General features: G+C 41.7%; 1 protein-coding gene across 4 annotated transcripts in view; it reads left to right on the top strand.

Moving 5' to 3' along the window:
- Window positions 1-23,854, top strand: part of PEAK1 (pseudopodium enriched atypical kinase 1) — a 151,792-nt gene that overhangs the window by 73,819 nt on the left and 54,119 nt on the right. Inside the window, exon 3 of one of the 4 annotated variants that reach the window (XR_009758980.1) lies at window positions 596-786. The exons of the other annotated variants lie outside the window; for them this stretch is intronic. The gene's annotated coding sequence lies outside the window, so the exon portion shown is untranslated. Of the gene's footprint in view, window positions 1-595; window positions 787-23,854 lie in introns of those variants that run through there. 4 annotated transcript variants of the gene reach the window in all.

Raw genomic sequence — 23,854 nt, 5'->3', positions numbered from 1 at the left:
TTGTACATGCTGTTCTGCTGAAAATCATCTGCCCCACCCACATAATTTTGTTTCCTGCAGTCATGGAAATCTCATGAAGCAGCCCTAGCTGGACTAGAACTATGTGGAGAAATTTTTTTAAAAGCATTCAAATATGCAATCCCTGATCTAAATGGTACAATCCAACTAAAGCTGCACCACTTAATTTTCTTGATCGTGTTGCTTGGTCAGTTATAGTTTGATGTAAAATACTTGTCAGTTGCCAACTTCAGCAGAGTTATAGCTTAAAATAGGAAACACAGGCCAAAAAGCTTCCTGGGCATCTCAGTTAAAACTGAGAAGATCTTGTTTTAATACTTTTTAAACATGGAGGGGGGGGTTTTTAAAAAGTCGTTGCCCTGAATTTTGAAGGAACATCCAATTAAACCTGCACCAGAAATAGTGACGGGTGTGACTGTTATAACAGGCAGATTTGTTCTGTTATCCAATGCATCATTCTCATTCTTTACATTTCTGTAACATTAATACTCTTGAATAGCTTTGCCTTTAATAACTGTCTTTTATGAACTGTATCCTTTGCTTTTCTAATGAACACATCTTATGTTCTTCCCTCCAGCATCTTATATGCAGTTTAACGGTGATGAAAATGTAATTCTGGTTGGTCCTTGGGGAAAAAAACCACATTATTTCCAGTGAGGCTAATGAAGAAAACCACTGATACATACTCAGAACTGACAAAGGCACAATCCCCAGTCCCAGCCCTACAATAAACAATAAAACAAAGTAGATACATAAGCAATAAAAATTGTTTTAAGGAAAAAAATGATGTGTGTGTAGTTGCTATAGAAACTAGCCAGACACGTTCAAAGCAAAAATTCCAGCCTGCAATGTGTGCTGTTTATTGACAGTATTATAAATCAGAAGTTATATTGATTCCCTTTTTTCAGTTTATGAAATATTGCATTGGTTATTTTAGGCAACATATTTCATTGACACATAGGGTAAGTATTGGGTTCTAGGAGGAGAACAATATTGTAGCTAAAATAGTAGTGAAAAGGGAGGAAGAGTCCCAGTCATAAGGGGAAATGATCAGAGTTGTGTAAGAGAGGACAATACCCAAATCTAATAGGATTGCAGAATCAAAGGTCATGGGCAGGGATATATCAGGAAGAAAGAGTGGGACAGAGGGCAGTAGTAACAAACATTTATAACCCATTTCTGAAACAAACCACACTAGATTGTTGGCATTGAAAAAGTGGCAGAGCAGCTTTTAAACTGATTGCTGGGGAAAGGATGAAAAAACCTGAGGAGCCTCTAGTTTGGGACAAATCATCCCTAAGGGATGAAAATATTTGATTGTCCAAATGAGAAAAGGGTAGAACTAGGCATTGAAAGGGTAGGGGCACACAATAAGAATTCAAAGAGCAAAGCGCCATGGGTTGTAAACACACTTGCCAATGATACTTGGTGAGAGAGACTGTATAGGTGTTAATATGCTAATAATATTATATGCTAATAATATATTAGCATATAGGGCTATAGCTGAGTGGTAGAGCATCCACTCTGCATGCAGAAGGCCGAGGTTCAATCCTCAATGGCATCTCCAAGAAGGGCTGGAGAAGATTCCTGCCTGAAACCCTAGAAGCCGCTGCCAGTCATTCTAGACAATACTGAGCTAGGTGGACCAGTGATCTAAGTATAAGGAAGCCTCCTATGTTCCTATGTAAAAGCCTAAGCAAACCGGGCAAACTGGAGTGCTTAGTTTTAAAGTAAGCATAGGTATAATGGGCATAATGGAAACCTGGTGAAATGGAGAGAACCAGTGGGACTTGGTTATCTCTGCACTCTATGGAAAAGACAGGGAAGAGTGTACTGAATTAGTGCCACTCTGTACATCAAAGAGGACATAGAATTCAACAAGCCAGAAATCCCAAAAAGGTTAGATTCCTTCACAGACCTCAAGAGTAATTAGTACTGGCAATATACTATCTCCCCCTGACAAAAATGCCCAGGGTGGTGATGTGATGATTTCAGTTACCCTTGTATAGACTGTGTACATGCATATTCCGGTCATAACAGGTAAAATGCTGTGGCTAGTTGGTCATGGAACCAACCAAAGAGGCAGCAACACTGGACTTAATCTTAAGTGGCGCCCAGGACCTGGTACAAGATTTAAGTCTTATTGAACCAATTGGAATTGTAATCCATCAAATGCAGTTTCTAGCCCATCTTCAAAGGCAGTACCATGGAGAAAACATTATGGTAGTAAAATTCCCACCTCCAGAGAGTGGTTGTAGATGGCTAGCTAATGTAAACTGGTAAAAGATATCCCTGGCCATGGCTACCATCTGAGAATCAGGCACAACACTGGGTCCAGGAGGATCCCCACACTGCATAACTTTTTCATTCAAGGTGAGCATGGCCCTATCAAGAACAGGCAGACACATTTCCCCTGAATCACAAGGTCTGCCCATTACCACCATTTTTTTGTCATACTGAAGTTGGGCATGAGACTGTTTCTAATCTGTTCCATTCCAAGTACCTATTCAGATAATCTGTTACTGAACCTTGATTTGATGAAAAAGAAAACTAGAGCTGGATGTCATCAAAATAATAGTAACCTGTCATCAGCTGAGCAAGATACAGCTGCTCAGCCCCATTCTCTTGCATCAGAGGACATCAGTAGACTGTGCTGCCTAATTGGCTTTGGGCCAAGGAAGATCAAGGATGAGAAGGGCATTTCTGTTCCTGATGCCAGATATGGGTTTTTTTATTGTGAGAATCTTTTTGTAAGCTGATTTGACAGCCTTTCAGAGCTACAAAGTGGGACATACTTTTCATAAATATACAAGCCCAGCACTCCAAATTAGCATATGATCTCTCCCAACAGTTATGTGTAGATATTGAAATGTGTGGGTCCCTGGGTCAAGTCAGAACCTTGTAGTATTCTGTAAGTTTATTTTCAGGGTGTAGAGCAGCAGGTACCCAGTACTAACTTCTGCACCGGTCCCATTAGATGGAAATGGAATCACTGCAATGCAAAGTTTACAGTACCCATCCTCCCTGGGCAGTTCAGAAGTATTTGCTAATCTACTACTGCACCCATTCCCAATTCTCCAGATGTTATGCATTGCAACTTCCATCAGCTCCAGCCAGCATTCAAAATGGTCAGTGATTATGAGAGTTAGTCCCAAACATCTGGAGGCCATCAGGTTAGGAGGGGTTGATCTACTGTACCAATAACCTCTGTAAAATTCCAGAAGAATCAACTGAGTCACATTCTCTGCATCTGTCTTGTAGATAAAGATTGCCCTCTGGCAATCAAGGCAGTTTGTTCTGAAAGCAGCTCTGGATCTTGATTTGAGGTCATCTACCTCCAAAAATGCCTGAAGATGGTTTGCCCTCACATGCTTGACAGTCTTGCTCAAAATGGAATATTGGAAGTAGAATGATAAGTATTTAAGTGTCAAACATCCAGGGATGGAGTATATTTGGTATCTTAAAGCAAAAGACAGATTACAACCTGTTTCAAAGGAAGAGGCATACAGCCTTTGACCAAGGAATTGCTGATGATCATAATGAAAGGCATCAGTTTATCATGGGATGTTTTAATAAGCAGGATTAGCAATGGTCATCATACAAGAACCATACCATCAATGTTGTTCACTTTGTCAAATGAAATCAACTTAAACTGATTCCAAGAACCTGGACCAGATGATGTGTGACATCTCCCACCCAAATCTACACCAATGGCAGCATTCAGTGTGAGTGATTTTCTCTGCAATGTTTAGCAAATAGGCTACAATGGAGCGTTGGGGACTTAATCAGCATTTTTGAAAGCTGTGTTGTAATAGTCTCCAGACTATTCAAAACAACTCCACTGAGCACACAATGGCAATGGCGAAGAATGACTTTGCTGCCATTATCACTATGATATAGGGCACAGGTGTGCTGCCTATGGCTCACATGTGGCTGTTGTCCCTGGTTGCCCTCTGCTGCTGCTGGTACTGATGAATTTAACCCAGTTGTCATACTTGCTGCTGCTCCCTGCCCATAAATACTTCCTGCCATGCTCTATGATCATTATTATCTAGCAGGAAGTGGTTAGAAACAGCCCATCTTGGTGAGCTGCTGCTGTGTGACCCTTCAGAGCTACGTATTACTTTCTCTGCCACTGATCTAAATGTACCAATGCTTTTCTGCAGTCCACCAGCTGACAGTTGAACATAATGTGTGCCAAGTAGTCATCCCTATCCAGTAGGAAATGACGCAGGGCTGGAAATAGTCCATCTTAGCGTGCTGCTGCAGGAAATGTTATCTTTTACTCTGAAGAGTGAAAGGTAAGAGAATGAAGCAGGTAGAGATTCTGTCCCCCTCCTCTTTTTGCACCTTGCAGGCTGGCCAAAGGAATCTTTGTAGAAGGAAAGACGGAGAGTTGGCAAGATAGATGAGGATAGGTTACCTTCTTGCATACATCCTCCCCATGTGTGTGCATACATGTACATGAGAGAGTTAGTATGCATGCAAGTGCATGCCCAACCACTGCTGATTCCTGCCACATCAACTGGCATGCAGCCCCAACTGCCCCACTCATCACCACACGTCCTCCAGGCCAAATAGGTCGTCCACCCTAATTTAGACTTTCAAATGGGTGTTCTGCCATGCTTGATTGGATTTGTCCTAAGTTTGATTTATATGATACTCTGCTGCCCCTCCATCTTTAGGAATTTTAAAGATGGACCATTTCCAGCCCTGCAACAGTCATTTCCTACTGGATAGGGATAACTACTTGCCTCAGGAAATCAGGTTTTGGCAAATATTTACATTAGTATGAGAATGAAACCTTAGTGCACAGAGTCAGGATTCAATAGAACTTAAGTTGGCTGGCATTTCAGTGTTTATAGATCCTTCTATTGGGAAAGGGAGAAGTAGCTCTTAACATGCCTTTTCAACACATGCATGTTGGTGGTGGTGGTCACATAAGTGTTAAGGTGGGGGAAACACTAAAATAACTATGCTAAAATAAAAATGAATTAGATTGTTATTTTTATAGGCGCTTAAAACTACTGATGCCTAAGAACACTAATGACTGCAGAAAATACAAGGATTTGTGTAATTTTTTCTTTAACTAGATTTCTAAGGCTGTACTTACAGGTAATTTCCAATTTCATCACATCCATCCAGTGCTCTCTACTTTCAAACATTGTTTAATGAAATTTACATATTTCCATAATAATTAGTTTATTGGACAATATTTCAGAAACTAAATGGTTACCAGTGGAAACAAAAATGGAACGGTATGGTGGTGGTGTAACACAAACTTTGACAGAATACAAACTTTGACAAAAGAAATGCAAAGAGGGCAGCAAGGGGTGCTAAAAAGAATTTAAGGAACACATTTCAAAAAACATAAGACGGTAATCCTACTGTATGAGATTGAAACCCAAGTATGCCGAGAAGATCCATGGACTCGCCAGTTATGCTGGCTCCCTGGAGTATGGATTAGAGATGTGATGGAAGGCTTGCCATCACTCACAAAGCTTACTGACAGGTATCCCTTTCTTCTCATCTATGTGGGAACGAATGATGCTGCCAAGTGGAGGTATGAAGAAATCACATCAGACTTTGAAGCTCTGGGAAGGAAACTCAAGGACTTGGGCCCAGATAGTTTTCTCATGCATCATTCTGGCACTTAGAAGAAGAGTGGAAAGGGAAAGAAAAATACTCCAGGTGAATGGCTACTACAAAGGTGGTGCCGATGCGAAAGATTTGGATTCTGGGACCATGGGCTACACTTTCGGGAAGATGGACTGCTGGCAAGTGATGGGTTGCACCTCACAAGGACTGGGAAGAATGTGTTTGGCCACAGCATGGAGAACTTCATCAGGAGAGCTTTCAACTGAATCCTCAGGGGCAGGGAGCTGTAAACTTGATAGTAAATAACTAACAAAGACTTGTGCACCGTAACGGGCTGAGAGAATGGTTCTCATGGGGCTCAGTAATAGTCTTCATAAAAATGTAGGAAGGAAGCCAGGGCATAAATCACAGTCTTCGATGTCTGTATATTAATGCCCAGAGTATGGGAACAAACAGGACGAACTTGAGCTTGTAATACAGGAGGGTAAATAAGACTTGATAGATATAACTGAAACTTGGTGGGATGACTCCCATGATGGAATACAGCAACTGAAGGATATAACTTGTTCAAGAAGAAGGAATAGAAAGAGAAGTGGAATTGCGCTATATGTTAAAAATATATATCCCTGCACAGAAATACAGGAAGATGAACTTGGTAGCTCCACCAAGAGTATCTAGATTAAAATAAATGGGTCAAGGAATAAAAGGAACATGGTGGTTGGAGTCTACTACCAACCACCCAGTCAAGGAGAAGATAAGGATTAAACTTTTGTGAAGGAAATTGCCAATGTTTCTAGGAGGCATGATATAGTAGTAATGGGGGACTTCAATTACCCCAGTATCTGTTGGGAGACAAATTCTGCCAAACACAGCCCATCCTGCAGTTGACATTCAGAAGCATACTGCCTTCAACAGTGGACGTATAGTCATCATGGTTAGTCACTATTGATAGGCTTATCCTCCAAGATTTTTTCTGCTCTTAAATTCATCAGTTGGTGGCCACCGCTGCCTATTTGGGTAGTGAATTCCATAGTTTAACTGTGCTGTATGTGACAAGGTACTTCCTTTTGTCTTTACTGAATTTTCCAACATTCAGCTTCATTGAATACTCCCCAAGTTCTAGTATTATGAAGAAAGAGTCAAACTTTCTTCTATCCACTTTCTGTGTACCATACATAATTTTATATACCTCTATCATGTCCTGTTTGCCTTTTCTTTAAACAAAAAAGTCCCATATTTATTTATCATTTATTTATTTATTTATTGCACTTGTATACCGCCCCATAGCCGAAGGTCTCTGGGAGGTTTACAGCAATCAAAAACATTAAAACAAATATACAATTTAAGACACATATTTTTTAAAACAATTTAAAACACAATTTTAAAATTTAAAACAATGTAAAAACAATTTAAAACACATGCTAAAATGCCTGGGAGAAGAGGAAAGTCTTGACCTGGCACCGAGAAGATAACAGTGATGGCGCCAGGCACACCTCGTCAGCAAATTCATTCCATAATTTGGGGGCCACCACTGAGAAGACCCTCTCCCTTGTTGCCAGCCTCACAGCTTCCCTTGGAGTAGGCACCCGGAGGAGGGCCTTTGATGTTGAGCATAGTGTACGGGTGGGTTCGTATCGGGAGAGGCATTCCATCAGGTATTGTGGTCTCAAGCCGTGTAAGGCTTTATAGGTCAAAACCAGCACCTTGAATTGAGCTCGGAAACATACAGGCAGCCAATGAAACGGGCCAGAATCGGTTTTATATATTCGGACCATCCGGTCCCTGTTACCAATCTGGCCACTGCATTTTGCACAAGCTTTAGTTTCCAAACCGTCTTCAAAGGCAGCCCCACGTAGAGTGCATTGCAGTAATTAATTTGGCGGTTGGACAACTGAAGCAAGGTTATCCCTGTCCAGATAGGGATGTAGTTGGGCCACCAACCGAAGTTGATAGAAGGCACTCCGTGCCACCGAGGCTACCTGAGCCTCAAGTGACAGAGATGGTTCTAGGAGAACCCCCAAGCTACGAACCTGCTCCTTCAGGGGGAGTGCAACCCCATCCAGAACAGGTTGGACATCCACCATCCGGTCAGAAGAACCACCCATTAGCAGCATCTCAGTCTTGTCTGGATTGAGCCTCAGTTTATTAGCCCTCATCCATTCCATTGTCGCAGCCAGGCACTGGTTCAGCACATTGACAGCCTCACCTAAAGAAGATGAAAAGGAGAAATAGAGCTGCGTGTCATCAGCATACTGATGGCAATGCACTCCAAAGCTCTGGATGACCACACCCAACGGTTTCATGTAGATGTTGAACAGCATGGGGGACAGAACTGATCCCTGCGGAACCCCATACTGGAGAGTCCAGGGTGCCGAGCAATGTTACCCAAGCACCACCTTCTGGAGGCGACCTGCCAAGTAGGAGTGGAACCTTTCCTCATAGGGAGTTGCTGGATCTCCCTTGATCGTTTTTGTTGCCCTTTTCTGAGCCTTTTCCAGCTCTACACCCCTTCCTTTGCTACTGCATTATAAGGAACTCTGAAACTTCACTGTCAACAGCTGTGTCTCTGCCCAGCTGTTCCTTATCTGTCTTATCAGGCTCCACAGCAGGGAGGAGAAATAGTATGTCTTGTCTTGCTGTAGGATTTCTCCCAGCCATTGTCTAGCAGCAAGCCCTACTGATGGGGGCACTGATCCTGAATCCACTAGAGGGGAAGCATAGGGGGTAGTGGGGTGGTTATTGACGGACCTTGTCCTCAGATGCTGCATTCAAGCCCTCGCCTAACATCAGTGTAGGGGACCAGGCTCCTCGTAGCCCAAGGATATTAGGGTTTATGCCAGTCAACATTAGATCCACACTTCCTGACACAAGGCAGATTGTGGTTCAAAGATGATGGCAGGTTTTGTTTTTTTTAATGTATAGATGCTTTAAGAAATGACAACATAGGAAGCAAACCTTTAGCGCTGTGGCACCTACCCTTTGGAATTCCCTCCCCTTAAATATTAGACACCATTGCTGTTGTCTTTTTGGTGCCTATTGAAGACTTTCCTCTTTCAACAAGCCTTTTAAGTTGAGTCCTTATCCCAGTCTATGTCTGTGCTGGAATTGCTTTTAAAGATGTTTTTAAAGCTCTTTTTAAAAGATGTTTTGTTTTAAGATGTTTTAAAAGATGTTTCGTTTTAATATATTTTAAAGTCTATTTTTAAGACGCTTTAGAGGGTTTTTTTATGAGAGCCAGTGTGGTGTAGTGGTTAAGGTGTTGGACTATGACCTGGAAGACCAGGGTTCAAATCCCTACACAGCCATGAAGCTCACTGGGTGACCTTGGGCCAGTCACTGCCTCTCAGCCTCAGAGTAAGGCTATGGTAAACCACCTCTGAATACCACTTACCATGAAAACGCTATTCATAGGGTCCCCATAAGTCAGGATGAACTTGAAGGCAATCCATTTCCATTTCCAGACTGTTTTTAGTGTTTTTGTTTGCTGCCCTGAGCTCCTGCTGGGAGGAACAGTGGGATATAAGTTTAATTAATAGTAATGATTATAATAATAAATGAGATGACTAGAAGTATCCATAGCTTTCCATATAGAATTATAGAAATTTCTATAGTATCATTATGCTTGCTTGTTTTATTTACAGTCTCTTTCGTAATAATTCCTAATAATGAATCTACTTATTTCTTTCACCGCTACTGTACAAGGAGTTGATGCTTTCATTGAGCTTTCCACCCACTTTCTTGTGTGGCTAGAGGAAGTTCTCATCCCATTTAAATATGCATAAAGTTGCGATTTTTGTTCTCTTTATGCACCATCTTCGAAAATATGATTCCTACCACATGTACATGTAGAAGCATGCATGTTAGTAATTCTTAGTTTTAGGCTTTTGCCTACATAAAAGCAGTTGACTTGGCTACAGTGATACATGCTTTGGTGATGTAGACACTTGACTACTGTAACGCACTCTGTGTAGAGCTGCCTTTGAAAATGGTTCGGAAACTACATTTGGTTCAAAATGTTGCAGCCAGAATGTTAATTGGAGCACGGCGCAGGGACCATATTACCCCTGTGCTTTACCGACTCCACTGGCTCCCAATTTGTTTCCAGGCCCAATTCAAAGTGCTGGTTTTGACCTTTAAAGCCCTAAACAGTCTTGGACCAGTGTATCTGTGGGACCACTTGCATCCATATGCTCCTGCCCTGGATTTAAGATCATCTACCTCTGATCTCCTCTGCGTGCCTGGAATTAAAAATGTCAGACTGACAGGCACGCGAGAGAGAGCCTTTTCAGTTGTGGCTCCTAGGCTTTGGAATTCACTTACTCAAGAAGTCTGTTCTGCTCCCTCCCTGATGGTTTTCTGGAAACATGTAAAAACTATCCTGTTCCGGAGAGCCTTTGAGAGGGTCTGACAGGTGAGTTTGACACTGTCTCTGCATTTATATTTTTAATTTTCTCTTTTTTAATTTTTGTCTTGTGGTTTTTACTATTATCTCCCCATATTTGTACTCATATATATCCATGTAGGTTTCTCAGTTTTTTTTGTATATATGCTTATTGTATGTTGTTGTATTTTATGTATTTTAAATAATTGCTTTTTATGTATTTTAACTTACTGTTTTGTCTTGTGTTTTTATTCTGTATAGTTTTATTGTGTGTGTGTGTGTGATTTTATTGTAAGCCGCCCTGAGTGCCCCATTGTGGGGTAGAAGGATGGGATCAGAAATATTTTAAATAAATAAATAAGAGTGCATTTGGAGTAGTACTCAGAATGGTATTTGAAGCAGCTGTGAAGAGTAGTACTTGTAGTGGATTTCAGCAAAGGAAACTTGTTTGAAGTAGCCCTGAGAGTATGAAGTCTTGGGAAATATACTGGTTTACTGGCATTTACTTAGATCACCGTTAAAGACAACATAGTCTTTAATGTACCCACGTGAAATGGATTCATCCATAGAATGCTGTGGCAGATTCCTAACCACAGAACACTGACATCTAAGGGTCCTCCGTTTCCCCCCTCCATGGAGGAATCAAGTGAGGATTTCATCCTTGATTCTCAACAAGTTGTAGTAATTAGAAATTAGCTACTTTGAGAAACCTTGAGTTTTTGCCTGCATAAGTTGCTATAGATGCACTCTTGAGCATCCAGTGTACATAATAATACTCGTAAGGGTCCTTGTTATAAAATTCTAATAGTAAATCAGCATTTTAAATCTAAGTACCTTTTCCATTTACTTTTTACTTCCCCCCCGCCCATCCAAAATAACTATCAAGTACATGTGTGTAACTGGCATGTAAAGATTGTTCTCATCACTCAAGGCTGCCAAAACTAAGTGAAGCCAAGTTAGGATATAAAAGTAAATCATTCTGTGATTATTCATAAGAAAAATAATATTTTCCATCAAAGCCAAAAATGAAAATGTGAATTGTTATGCAAATATTGTATAAATTACTCTGCTGGAAGAGCCAATCTCTGATATTGTTGTTCGAATACAAATCAGGGCCGGTATTGTAGAAGTTGTTGTTTTACTGAATAGTGATCTGTTGTCTTGGGAATAAACTTGGCCCAGTTTTTCTCTTCCCATGTCTTCTGTTTGGAAGTCTTCAGCAAAATGCCAATTGTTTTTCCTCTTGAAATAGCTAAGAGTAGGGCAACTCTTTTCTGTGTGTTTTTTAAACATCTTGTAGCATTGACCTATTACTGAAGAGTCTAGAACTGAATTTGTTATGAAGACTTGTAATTCCTCCATCTCTCTAAACTGTTTTGTTCCTAAGAAGGAGTCCATGGAACACAATAAGGCAAGGCAGGTTGGTTATCATATCATCTAGAGCTCCTAGTGAGCAAGTTGCTCCAACAATGTCTGGAACCAAATGAAGTCTTGATATTTCCCCCCTCCTTGGAAGAGTGGAAGACCTTACAGGGGCAAGCATCTGGTCTGGTGTCTAGCACTCCTTGTCTCCCAAGAGCTCATGCTCAGCACACACTACCTGTGCTGGTGCTCTACCTCTGTGGTGTGAGGCCTTTGTAGGCCAGTATCTTGTTGGACCAGGGCTTAGGGGTCTCAGGCCCAGAAGTCTCTGGCATCTCTCTGGTTCAGTGGTGGTTCTTGGGCCTGGTACTGCCTTCCTTGGCACCACTGGTCCCTCAGCCTCTAGGTCTGTGTCTAGGTCACTACTGGCCTTTGGGGTCATGACAGTACTTGATTTGTGAAATCCCTAGAAAACTAAGTAGAACTACTTACCCTGAGATGAAAGCTCAGTATGTCTCAGTGATCTGATACCTGTGATTCTTCCCTGTTTTGGAGACCCACTGTAGTAATAATCATAGTAGTAATATTTACCTGCACTTCACCCTAAGGTCCCAGGGTGGGTGACCACAATTTAAAATACAAGGTTAAAAACAGTTGAAAGCAAATTATAATAGGGTGGGTCCTCAAGTATCAAAGGCCATGGTAAATAGGTGTGTCTTCAGCATTTGACAAAAACTGTATAGTGAAGGTGCCAGATGCACTCCTGTGGGGAGCAAATTCCACAACTTAGGGCTGCCACAGAGAATGCCTTCTCCCAGACTGCTGCTATCCCAAGTAGAAACTGTCAAGAGGGTCCCCTCTGCTGATCTTAACACATGAGAGGGTCTGTAGGAAAGGAGGTGGTCTTTCACCTAGTGAATTTGGGACCTAGTCATTTAGGACTTTGAACACTAACATAAGTACCTTTAATAGGGCCTGGAAACAAACTGGCAACCAATGCAGCTGTTTTAAAATAAGCTGTTATATGAGATCTAAATGGAAACCCAACCACCAGTAATCTGTCTCCTTCATTTTAGACCAAATGAAGTTTTGTAGTCATCTTCAAGGGCATCCTCATGTAGAGTGCATTGTAAGAATCCAGTCTGGAATTTACCAACACAATGGAGTACAGTGGCCAAGTCATTTCTGTCCAAAAGGGGCCAGAGCTGGGAAAAGGCACTCCTGACCAACAGTGTTGAATTCAGGAGTACCTGCTCCTTCTTGGGGAGTGCAACCACATCCAGAACAGGCCATCTCTCCCCCCTCTTCTTGATTTGAGAACTCAGAACACATGACACCTCTGTCTTTTCAGAATTCAGTTTCAATGTATTGGCTCACATCACCACCTCTAAGCACTGGTCTAACACCTTAGCAGCCTCTCCCAATTCAGATAGAACAGAGATATAGAGCTTGGTATCATCTACATATTGATGGCACCTCACTCTAAATCTCCTGTTGACAGCTCTCAGCAGCTTCATATAGATGTTAAATAGTATAGGGGACAAGATGGAATTCTGTGGAACATCCAGTGGAGGCTAGAGGAACCTAAACCTGCTGAGGCATCTGTGAGATCCCCATCCTCCTTCCTTGCAAAGAAATCGTGGACACTCAACCAGGACAGTTCTACAAAATGTGGCACCTAAAAGTGTCTTACCTTGGTTCAGAAGGGGTCCCTGTGGTCACAGTTACAGTTGTTGCTGCTTCTCCATGCCCCCACCCCACCCCAGACAACCTCATGTTTGTCATGGGATATCAGCTATGTCTTGCTGGTCCTATTGTTAGGAGTAAAGTGCTAACGCATGTTGCAAATGACCTAAACCAATTGCGGAAGATAGATAGAAATGCAATCTATTCTTCCCTCTACTGATTCCTCCTCTAAAGTGTTTGCTGTTTTTGCAGACTTTGCTCCTCCCTTCTCTTCCTATCTTTGTTCTCAGTTAGTTAGTAATAGCTCCCTGAGTGCAGGCCACATGGTTGCTTCAGCAGGTAGAAGGGATACTCTATCACCCCCCAATAGTCTGGTGGTTCTACTGCTGAATGCCAGGCCAGGCCATAATAAAACCATGCTGATCCATGATTTGATCATGGATGAAGGGGACAACCTAATAAGTTATCACCAAGACTTGGGTGGGGTTGCTGGGCTGCCCAGATCTCAGATCTGCCCACCTGGATACTCGGTACAACATCAGCCCAGACAGGAGGGGTGAGGGGGAGGTGTTGCTGTAGTCCATAGAAGTTCACTCCCTATTACCAGGAAACCCCTCTCTCTTGGAGTGAGACTGGAGATCCTCCATTTGGTGTTGGGCCAAAGAGACAGATTAGGGATGTTGTTGGTGTACTGCCCACCCTGCTGCTCAATAGCCTCCCTAACTGAGCTGGCTGAGGTTGGCTCAGGTGTGGTGTTGGAGGGACCCAGAACGGTTGTTTAGATGACTTCAACATCCATGCTGAGGCCACCTCATGTCCTGCTCAGGAGTTCATGGCCTCCATGGCAACTATAGGCTTCTCTTAGATGCTCATCAGTCCAATACACAGAGCAGGGCATAGTCTTGATCTAGTCTTCACACCATGTGGGGAGGGTGGTGGTCTGGAAATTGGTGGTCTGGATATCATCCCATTGTCATGACAACCTCTTGGTGAGGTTTGATCTTATAGCAACAATTCTCTCCTGAAAGGATGGGAAACCAGTTAGGATGGTCTGCCCACAGAGACTGATGGAATCTAATAGATTCCTGAACGCTCTGAGGGATTTTCCAGTGGACAGATGATCCTGTTGAGGTCCTAGTCTCACTATGGAATAGTGAGACTTTTAGGGCCATTGACACAATTGCTCCTGAGGGCCCCCTCTGGTGCCGTGGAGCCCTCTTTGCTCCTTATTATACAGAGGAGCTGCGGTTGATGAAATGGACAGGGTGAGGGCTAGAGCAAAAATGGTGTAGATCTTGCTCCGGAGCCAACGAAGCACGTTTCAGGCTCATAATTGGGCCTACCACATGGCAGTGGGGGCAACAAACCCTATTTTGCTGCCTTTATTGCGTCCTCTAGGAGCCATCCGCTGAGTTGTTCTGTGTGGTCCAGAGGTGTCTAGCTGTAACCAGCTGGCTAAACACTTCAAGAACAAAGTCATCAGCTCCGCAGTGATCTAGACACTGCTATTGTGGCAGTTCCAGCCAAGGTGTCTAATGCAACATTGAATCCACTGTTGTGGGATCCGTTTCCAGTTAATACTGCCTGATGATGTGGACAAGATGCTTGATCCATCCTGGCTTGTTAAAGCTTGCCGGAGCGGGGTGACTGAATGAGTCACAGATGTAGTAAACGCATCTTGTTATGGTATGATGTCCACTGCCCTAAAAGAGGCTATGGTGTGTCCACTTCTTAAAAAGCTCACACTGAACCCAATCGAGTGTAATAATTATAGACCAGTCGCCAAACCCCCTTTTTTGGCAAAGGTGATGGAGAAGGTGGTTGTGGAGCAATTGCAGGGATTCCTGGATGAGACTGATTATTTCCATCCATCACAATCTGGATTCAGACCTGATTTCAGAACAGAATCAGCCTTGGTCGCCCTGATGGGATGATCTTTATCATGAGAAAGGCAGGGGGAATGTGACCCCGCTACTTCTTCTTGATGTCCCAGCAGCATTTGATACCATTGACCATGGTGTCCGCCTGGATTGCCTCAATGGGATGGAGGCACTGTACGGTAGTTCCACTCTTACCTTCAGGGTTGCATCCAGAGAGTAATACTTGCTGAGTGTTCTTCAGCGCCCTGGCACTTGTGCTGTGGGCTTCTGCAGGGTACTCTTTTCTCCCCAGTGCTATTCAACATCTATATGAAGACGTTGGAAGCGGTCATTAGGTGTTCTGGAGTAAGATGTCAATGACATGCAGCTCTGATGACATGCAGCTCTGTTTCTCCCTAACATCTGAATCAGGAGGGGATGCGGATGTTCTGGTTTGGTGTCTTGAATGCTGTAGTGGACTGGATGAGGGCCAATAAATTGTGCTTGAATCCTGGGAAGATGGATGCTCTTTGGGTAGCTGGTTCCCATGTCCGGGAGATAGGCAGGTTATCTGTTTTGGATGGGGCCACACTCCCTTTGAAGGACCAGGTCCGTAACCTAGGGGTACTCTTATATTCATCTTTGTCACTAGAGGCCCAAGTATCCTCTGTGGCTAGGAGTGCCTTTTACCAGATTTGTCTGGTTCATCAACTATGGCCGTTCCTCGACAGGGATAGCCTGACCTCTATAGCCATGTGTTGGTAACCTCGGGGCTGGATTACTGCAGTGCGCTATGTGTGGGGTTGTTCTTGGCCCTGGTTCAGAAAATCCAGCTGGTGCAAAATGTGACGGCCAGACTGCTGATGTGGGAGCACATAGTCAACAGCATGTGACACCACTTTTAAAACATTGCACTGGCTGCCTATCTACTACCGAGCCAGGTTCAAGGTCCTTGTATTAATTTACAAAGCCCTGTAAAGGCCCAGGGTTTCTTAGGGACTGCCTGAACCCTTATATCCCATCTCAATCACTGGGGTCATCTGCAGGAGCGGCTCTGGTCATCCCCAAGTTGGCACGGCTCATTTAATATCGACATGAAATCAAGTCTTCAGTGTCATCAGCCCAGTTCTCTGGAATGCTTTGCCAACAGAGATTCAGCAGACTCCTTCTGTTTTAAATTTTAGGCACCTGCTGAAAACCTTTTTGTTCTGCCAGGCTTATGCAGGCAATGAAGAAGATGCTTTTTTCACAACAGTTGGCCTTTATTTTTATTGTATTTTTAATGCTTTTATTATATGGGGTTTTTAATGTGTTTTAAGCCACTTTGATGTTTAATGAAATAGTGGTATACAATTATTTTTATAAATAAATAAATAAATATAAATGTATGACTTTACCTTTTTGGAATAATAAACCTTATATTCCTTTATTCTTTCAGCTACCAGTCTTAACAGGCCAATTATTTCTGCATTCTGCTGCAATATATATACACCAAAAACTGTGGAAGTACAGCCATTAAAAGGCTCAAGAACCCTATTTTCCTCAATGCCAATTCTAAACCATATGGAAGAGATGTAATATAATAAATAGAATCATAGAATAGTAGAGTTGGAAGGGGCCTATAAGAATATCATGTCCAACCTGATGCTCAATGCATGATTCTAAATTAAAGCATACCCGACAGGTGGCTGTCCAGCTGCCTCTTGAATGCCTCCAGTGTTGAAGAGCCCACCACCTCCTTAGGTCATTGGTTCCATGGTTGTACCTCTCTAACAGTTAGGAAGTTTTTCCTGATGTTCATCCGAAATCTGGCATTCCTGTAACTTGAGCCCATTATTCTGTGTCCTGCACTATGGGATTATCAAGAAGAGCTCCTGGCTCTCCTCTGTGTGACAACCTTTCAACTACTTGAAGAGAGCTGTCATATCTCCCCTCAGTCTTCTCTTCTCAATAGGGGAAAGTTCTGGAAGTTTAGGAATAGGAAGTTGTTTATACTTCCCAAAGTAAGAGTTAAGAGTTTGGCTAAATATAGTCTAAACAGGGTTAGACTTTGTACGTTAAGGTTTGTATAATTGCTGTGCAAAGTGACAATAGTGAGAAGTTTGTGGAAAAGAGAAGCTTTTAAAAATTTTAATAATTTATAACGTTATTACTGATTATGACTAGTCTTATTACTGATTTTAGTTACTCTGGAAACTTACTCTGGAAACTTTTTTAGGCTGAGAAGTGGAGTAAAAATGCTTCGTTTCTGTCACTTACATAGCATGGAAAATTAAAATCTTCATGCTTCACGATAGTGGGGTTTGCATAGGTTCTTGAAGGAATAAGTTGTGTTCACAGGTTAGCCAATATAAAAATAAACTGGAGTAAAAACAAAGGAGGAAAAGCAATATTTTCTTTAAAAGAGGGATTGGAATCCCTTTGAATATAAGAGCAAACCAAAGGTCAATCTAGTCCAGCATCTTGTTTCCTACAATGGAATATAGATGAGGCCCACAAGCAGTGTTTGATGCCAGTAATGATTTTCTGTTATTTACCTCCCTCCGAGGTAGACTGCCTTAAACCTGGAGAAGGAAACGTATTTGTCAATTTATTGCTATATGGAACCTCCAGGTTCAGAGGCAGTCTGAATATACTGTGAAGTTGGGGATACTAACAACAGAAATGGCTTTTGGCCTAAAAATGCATGTGCGTGTCCACACACGCAGACTAAAAAAATCTCCCCCTCCAAGCAGGCCCACATGCCAAAATTCTCTCCCACAAAAACCAAGCGATGAACACACACACACACACACCTCTACTGTTCCCACAGCCTCCTCTTACAGCCAGACCTCAAGAAAGAGCCAAGAAGGAAGGCAAAGCTCCCCCCAGTGCAAGCAAACAAGCAGCCCCTCTTTCACCATCCCATCCAAGTTTTACAATAAAAACAACCGTTTATCTCCTCATCCAAGGAAACCTGAGTTGTCTTAGTCAGTTCCTCTCCTATTTTCTGATACATACAAAATAAGTAAAATCAGTGGCTGCTGCCACACGCAATAGTTTAGCTCAGCAGCCAGTAGGTGTTCTGAAAATGAGGTAAAGGAATGACTGGTGTGGCGCAGATTCAGAAACACAAGCCATCACCCACAGGAAGAATTCATGTTTCTAATTGGCTGGGGAAGGGTAGTCATAAGCCCTTCCTCCCCTCTGATTATTTTCTGGGTCTTTTGATATGGAAGTGAAGCCATTAGCTAGATAGGGGAGGGGAAAATGAATGCCCAGTTTGTCATCCTGCTCTGCCTAACAAAGCCTTCTCTAGTCATGCTCTTTTTTTAACCATTTCCTTTCCAGGAGGCAGAGGGTAGAAGCATGTACTTCTACTAGCTTGCCTTTCAGGCAGTGGAAATGTATTAATATTACTGTTGGTGTCAGTGAAAGACTGGTCTATGGCTTTGGATGGGTTCAGAATCTTAGGAAGGCTATGCTCCACTTTGCCCAGCAAAGGAGTCTTCCCTGGGAACACCACAGGACAACTTCCATGGTACTAAACAGTGACCTCCGATAACTACTTTCTGAAAATGGCCCTGGAGATTGGAGTGGAACCAGTGAAGTACAGTGCCTCCAATCCCCATCTCTGAGACCCTCCAGAAGGATATCAGTATTGAAAGCCACCAAGAGATCAAGGAGCCCAAGCAGGGTCGCACTCCCATCTCTCTTCCAACAAATGTCATCAGGGTGACCAAGATGCTTTCAGTGTCATGGCATTGCGTGAAGCTAGACTAAAATGGATGCAAGTAACTGGTTTCCTCCAAGCATGCCTGAAGCTGGATCACCACCACCCTCTCGAGCACCTTGCCCCAAAACAGAATATATAACCAAATGGGGATTTGATGTTGAGTTCCCTCACTTCTAGTCTAATGCTACTTCCATTACATCATAGATATGAGATAGTAGTCTCATAAAGAACACTTCTTGCAAGTAAATGGGGGAAATATTACCTAGTCTTTTTTGTTTAGTGGTTGCACTGTGTATATACAGCATTGGTAATTCATTCTGCAAATGCTCAGTATTGGAGATTTTATCTTCTAGGAGCAATTGAGTGTCTGCTACTGTCATTGTTGCCCTTTTATTTGGGAACACTTTTGCACTCTGTTCTTCTGTCCTCTGACACACTGATCTAGCAGCGGCTACCTTTCAAACTTATAATCTTCTAACCCAGTGTTTCCCAAAGTGTGGTACGCGTACCCCTGGTGGTACGCAAAAGGGTTTCAAGGGGTATGCAGCCAAATGTGTGTTTTTTTGTACTTTATCATTGGGTTTTAGCGGCAAAAAAGTGTGCGTGTGTTCTTTTAAGAAAAAATACAGTTCTTGTGATTTCTCCAGTTTCTCACACAATCATGTGAGGGAAGATCAATATAATAACAGTGGTTTATCCCAATGTTATTCAACATGTAGTCTCTTTCGCTCTCAATGCATTCCTTGTCTTTTCGTGCACCCCTCCAGTTTCTCATAAGACTTGGATTCCCTCGCAGTGACTTTGGCCACCAAAAAACACTTCTACAAACAGACAGATGGCGCCACAAAGATATTTATGTGTATGCCCGACTACAAAAATGTTCACAGCAGGGAAGTGGGTTTTTTTCTCTATCTTCAGCCCTGCAGCGGCCATCTCGCCAGCCACTTCCCTCTTGGGAAATCTCCCACTCTTCAGCTGCAGAGCGTTTTTTTCCGCCATCCTGCCTGGCCTGCCCGCTCATCAGGTTTGAATTTTAGGCGGGAGGTTTGAATCCCCTGCCTGCTCTTGGGCTGCATGCCTGAGTGGCTTCCCAGGCAGGATGGGGGGAAAACCGCTCTGCAGCCAAAGAGCGGGAGATTCAAACCTCCAGCCCAGGCAAGTGCTGCCTCTGTAAACCCGCTGCATGCTGCATAATTTTTGGCTGGAGTTTCCAGTTTTGGGGGGTCCCCTCCGGGTAGGGTTGCAATATTCCAGTTCCACAAATCCGGGCAGGTTAATTTGCGTATTATGTAAAGTATTTGCATATTATGCAAATTATTTGCATATTATGCAAATTATTTGCATATTATGCAAATATTTGCATATTAATGTTTGGATTGTACAGTTGTTTTGTTTTTGTGCCTAGGAATTACCACCAAAAACTGGGGAAAGATGTGAGAAATCTTTTTTTTAAAAGCAACATTTTTAGCCTTAAATGCCTAGACTCTAGTTTCCAACACTATGGAGTATTTATTGATTGATTAAAAGAATTTATATCCTGCCCTTTTGCTGTTAAAAACAGAGCTCAGCACAGCTTACAAATATAATAAAAACAATAAAAATACACAATCAATATAAAAACATAATAAAAACACAAAATAGCAACAAACATAAAGTAAGTCAGGGCAGCAGTACGGTTAACCATATACGATATATTTCAAAGATGTGGTGGGTGGAGAAAAACAAGAAGCCAAAATGTTAGGAAAAGGAGTCTTTCACACAACATGCTCAGTTGTAAATACTGTTGCAGCAGGCTTTACAAGTTCCTCCAGTATTCCACTGGTGCAGGCACTCAGACATTCAAAGTATCTGTATGTTTCTTAGGTTTTATAAAAGCAGAGCTTTGCTTAACTCAAAATTTCTTCTCCCTTCGATCAACCACATCTACACAGGTTCCACCTGCATACTCAAAATGAAACTGGGCCTGGAAGTGTGCAACAACCCCACACATACCTTGCTAATTAGATTACCAATGCCAGGATGTCTGTCTTATCGACTACTCTCCTGCTCCCCCCCCCCCAGGCATCATAAAAGACCCAGTCCTGGGCTCAGAAAGAAAATAAATATCTGGTCCTCTTCAAAGTATTGAGAAGCCTCTTGTTTTAATTGAAATAATAATTATAAATTCTTGTTCTTATCACTAATGGGAGTTAATTATCTTGCATATGCTGCTGTTGCTTCTATGGCTGTAACGGAGTGAGGTTAAAGATAAGTGAAATGCAAATAGGAAAAAAACAACACAAAAGGCAGTAACACTTTCCTAAATGTAATACCATACCAACCACAACAAGATTCCTATGAGTAAGGCAGAAAACTAAGCATCTCACAACCAGTCAGGATTCCTAACCAAAAACCAAAAATATGATAAATGAAGAAATATTTATATAAAGGCATGACTATCAAATATATTTATTATTTACACAAACTGTAAAGATATTTATAGTGCAATCCTAGGTTTATTTATTCAGAAGCAAGTCCCAGCGTATTCAGTGGGGCTTACTCAAACAGGGACAGAAATGCAACTTCAAGTGATAAGCAACTTCATTCACACAACCCAAAATTCCAAATCATGCCACTTTACGCTGTTTTGCAACTGTTTATACTTGTTTTTATGGTTATTGGATTTTAAATGGCTTTATTTCTTGTTGTGAGCTGCCTTGGTTTCCAACCCTACCTCACAGGGGTGTTGGAAAGACTCCATACACGCACACGCATACACTGCAGATGTATAAATACATACAGCCCATATAAGTTTATTGTCAAACCAGTTGGTTATTGCAGAAAAATCGGTATTAGTTTTAAAAAAATCAGTATTACTTTCCTACAGAATAAAAACTGTAATACCTAAGTAAGCCCTGCCTACTTGCTTTAAAATAGGACCGGAGGGCACAAACACAATTCTTTTTTACATTCACTCCAAAGTCCCATTGATTTTCAGCACATTCATAACCATGTCTACTCAAAAGTAAGTCCTATTGAATTCAATGGGATTTACTCTGGGCATATGGGATTAGCATTGCTTTTACAAAAAGCAAGTATTGGGAAGGTTTTCAGAACACTGCCCAAGATCTGACTTCTGCACACAAGAGGAAAAAAAACGGAAATGTATATACTTACCCAATTTATGAGATTTTCAGATAAACGGGGTGAAACCACCATTTTGTTTTCTAGACACTGCCTCAGGTCAATGAAACTGAAACACAATCCCTGATTGACTGCAATCCTGAATGGGCAGGGTTAAAGCTACGAAGTGCTATACAGTACTGTTTAAAGAAAGATTTAACAGTCGGGGGGTGGCTGACGTTTTTATGTATATCTCGAGAACCGGACCTCCTAGAAATTTTTTTTTAATTAAAGCTGAGAATCCGGGCCACCTAAAGGGCTAGCCGGGCGCCAGGTGACATGCATAGAATCCGGGTAAAACCTGGCTAACCGGGCAATATGGCAACCCTACCTCCGGGTCTCCAGCTAACTTACCTTAATCTCCGAACTCTCAGCTTCAATTAAAAAAAAAACTAAGTTTCTAGGTTGTCTGGTTCCCGAGATATACACCAAAATGTCAGCCCCCCCGCAACTGTTTAATCTGCTTTTTAACCGATCTGTAAAGCAGCTTTTAGCCAGAGCTTGGAAAAGTTATTTTAAACTGCAGCTCCCATCAGCCCCAGCCAGCATGGCCACTGGATTGGGCTGATGGGAGTTATAGTTCAAAAAAATGACTTTTCCAAGCTCTGGCCTCTAATCCCGCCCTTTCATGATTGTAGCCAATAAGGGGAGCCAGGCTTGTGATTTGTTGACCCAGGCAGTGCTTAGGCTTCATTACAACGTCAAAATGGTGGTTTTGAGGTCTTCAGTTTGATCTTTGAAAGTATTTTCCTGAACCAGACCGCAGTTTTGAGTGGATAAGAAATCCTTTCCTCACAAGTGTTCATACATTGCCAAATAATCTCTCAAATGCAGAACAAGAACAGTTCTTGGAGCTGACTTCAGATGGTTTCCTGAAAGCAAAATTTGGACAAAAAGAACTGACTTCATTTTGGTTAAGCATTAGTTCTGAATATTCAGCTCTATCGAATAAAGCTGTTAAGTATCTTCTCCCCTTCCCCACATCGTATTTGTGTGAGGTAGGATTCTCTGCGCTTGTGAACATCAAAACAAAAAAACGAAACTGAATTATTGATGTGGAGCCCCATCTTCGTCTTAAGATCACAAATATCGAACCGGATATCGCCGCATTAATATCTGGTCACAAGCAGTTCCATCCCTCCCATTAAACAGTTGTTTTGTATTGACAATTTTAATACCAAAAAAGTATTACTCTTTATTTCCAGAATGTTTTTTTTGTTTGAATAATAGTTATTTTAATTATTAGTATATGAATTATTTCTATATTTTTGAATATATATTTTTGTTATATAAATATTATTTCTATTATTAAAATGTTTATTACTTTGTATTTATTTTTTTACAAACATTTCATATAAAATTATAGGAATTACAAATGTGTTATAATACCTTTACCCCTCTCCCAATTATTTTTGTGAAAGTTGGGTACGCCGGTAAAATCAATGTCTCAAAAGGGGTACGCGCATATTGAAAGTTTGGGAAACACTGTTCTAACCTAATCAGTATGCATTTAATTAGTGCTTGAAAGAGCTGACCATCTATGTGTATAAAATGAATGCCCTGGGGTAAAGATGTGAAGGCCTGGGGAAAACCCGGAAAAATTCAGGAAACAACCGGTTTTTTCCTAAACCTTTTTTGTTTTTCTCCAAAAAATTAGAAATATTGAAAAAAATGAAGGAAAAATGGATTATGGAATGTTTTATTTTAGCGTGATGAATACAATGTTTCATTGAATCATAAAGCACTCATTTCCATAGAAAGAACTGAGAAAAGTGGGGGGAGACTAAATTAATACTACATGGAATTTAATCCTTTTCTGAACTAGCACTGTCAGTTTCTGCTTCTTCATATTTGCCATATTTATCATGGATTTCTAAAAGTGAAAGGTTTGCCTGGATTGAAACAAGCATCTCTACCTTCATATGTCATGATCCATTTTTTTCTTTTTTCAGGAAAAAAAACTTTAGGGTCATTTTATTCTAAATTTTTCCAGTTTTTTCCTGGGTGTTCACATCTCTAATGATCCTACATTACAATCCTATTTTCAAGCTATCTTTAGCTTTCTTGGGGGGG

Source organism: Rhineura floridana, chromosome 14 (genome assembly GCF_030035675.1).
Source record: "Rhineura floridana isolate rRhiFlo1 chromosome 14, rRhiFlo1.hap2, whole genome shotgun sequence".
NCBI classification, from domain to species: domain Eukaryota; kingdom Metazoa; phylum Chordata; class Lepidosauria; order Squamata; family Rhineuridae; genus Rhineura; species Rhineura floridana.
The sequence above is the reverse complement of the archived record's forward strand: the minus strand, read 5'-3'. Positions and strand labels throughout refer to the sequence as shown.